The sequence below is a fragment of the Octopus bimaculoides genome, chromosome 1 (assembly GCF_001194135.2).
Source record: "Octopus bimaculoides isolate UCB-OBI-ISO-001 chromosome 1, ASM119413v2, whole genome shotgun sequence".
Taxonomy (NCBI): Eukaryota; Metazoa; Mollusca; class Cephalopoda; order Octopoda; family Octopodidae; genus Octopus; species Octopus bimaculoides.
The window spans coordinates 49,622,872-49,625,479 of record NC_068981.1 but is presented as its reverse complement, the minus strand read 5'-3'; positions in this window follow the sequence as shown (position 1 = coordinate 49,625,479).

Here is a 2,608-nt window from a genome sequence, read left to right as displayed (position 1 = left end):
CATTAACAATTTACTAAATCATATTATTTGTCGCAAGACATTAAGAGCAAACTGTCCATATCTTTAGTATACGATCACTTTTACGATACGACTTGGATTTTCACATATACCTCCAACGAAATAAATATTGTTTAGACTGGTGATTCCTTTTTTGCAATTATATAAATACAAATGTAATTTTGCGTGCATATGCATGATCCTCCACACGTGTGTGTATGTGTATATGTGTGCGCTTATGTGTGTATGAGTGTGTGCATGTGTGTGTGTACATGCATTTCTGTGTGTAAGAGGGATTCCATCCGAATCACTGCAAGTGAATAATGTACGTTTAAATATATATGCATCTGGTAGACTATTTGGATTAGTGTTATAACCTAAGATATAAAGCATTTAGCAACATCATAGATCATATATATGAAATAAAATAGATTCTTCAGCGTTTGTAATTACTTTAGAATGTTTTTTGATATTTCTTTGCGTGATTCGATGCCCATACCAAATGGAAAAAAAATAATATCGCAATATATATCTTGAAACATTTATTATAACTGCGAAGTTTTCAAACAGACATGTTCACTAAAATAGTTAATGTTGATACATATTTGCATCATTCAATATTTTTTCTTTCTTTTTTTATTAATTTATTTCTTAAATATGAAAGATTTGTTTATGTTGCACTTGCTAATTAAATCATGGCACTGTATGCAAGCTCAACACGGACAATGCTTGTAATGTTTTTTTATATTTATTTATTTTTTTGTAAAGATTGATCCGCAATAGAAGATAACAGTCATTAATATTTTGTCTTGTAGCCCAAATATCCATGCATACAGTGTATGGATTGTAAAACACGTCCTTAGCACATTTTGAAACAAAATGATTATATCATATATAAGTACAGATTTTGGTTTAAAAGCTTTTTCATTTTTTTTTATTTTTAATTAAATAATATACGTTCAGTTTATTTCACAAATATTTTGTTTTCATTATTATCTTACTCTGTCCTTTAATTCTTTTCTTCCATTCTTATTAAAGAATTGCGTTTCAAAAGATGTTACGCAGGCCGCGCATAATATAAGTAAGGAACATGAAAGATAATGAAAAATATAACAACGGGAAAAAAATTAAATTGGGTTTTATCACCATTTATATACCAATGAGTCTTAAGTGTTTTGTATATGAGATATGTACTGCCGTTTGGAAAGATTATATTCAAGGTCAATTTTTTTTCTGTTTATCACGATTTAAAAATATCATTTAATTTAAAAAGAAATTAAAATAAATATGACAAAATTGTTCATGTGTATGACGATTTTATAAGCAATATTTTCCACATATTTCTTATGGAAATAAAATATGTTAAAACAAATCTGATTCGTGAAATATATTAAGTTAGCGCGGAGACACAAGTATATGTAGACTAAACAACATACTGTTTAAGCTACTTTTAAAAAGTATTACGAAATTGCGATTAAAAACATGTAAGCAGTATTATCAAATAAATCTTGTCTGTATCCAAACTGAAATTTTAGTCAAAGAGATCAAAACATTTATTTCTTAATTTTGAATCGTGAATATAGCGTAGAGCTCTTAAAATATCTTATGAAAGTTATATTTCAAATTAGAATCAAATAAAATAAATAAATAAATACAAGATGCCATAAGTTAAAATGGAAATGATGTGATAAACTTGCCAGAAATATTATAACTGCAAGGGCATGTATGCCGATATATACATAGATATACTCATACGGAAATACATACACATTCACCGACACACTCATATATATGTGTATATATTTGTTATCAGATATAGCTGTATACGCACACACATATATAAGTATATGTGTGTATGTGTGTGTGTGTGTATGTATATATAGTATCTATGTATATACACACATATAGGTACACCCTTGAATAACAAAATACAAAGAACACACGTAATAACACGCACACACCAACACACGGAAGCATGCACACACATTTAAAAGGGTATTTTGAAAATGCTATTATGTTCTAGATTTAAATGTTTATATTGGTATTTTTCAGGCTGTAGGGTAAAAATAAAGTTCTGAAATGCACCATAATAACGAACGTTTGTAATTAGTTTACATAGGCTCATCATCGAGATCTAAAACACGACTGAAGTGTGTAATGGACATATACTAACATATGACACACATCCCAATGAAAGAGTCAGAAATAATTCCGAATTAGCTGATAAAATATACACACATATATCTACAGAGGCATCATATTTTTCTTTCTAATTTAGAGTATTTCCCCAATTCTCCTACACACACACACACACACACACACACACACACACACGCACATACACAGACATACATACAAATATGCACACACACGTATATATAATTCTATAGTTAGCCAATACGTCATATGCCCGTGTGCTTATGACGTAGTGGCTAAGAGCGCAGGCTACTAACCCCAAGATAACGAGTTTAATTCCAGGCAGTGACCCGAATGATAATAATAATAATAATAATAATAATAATAATAATAATAATAATAATAATAATAATAATAATAATAATAATAATAATAATAATATTAACAACAACAACAATATCGAAAAATGAGAACC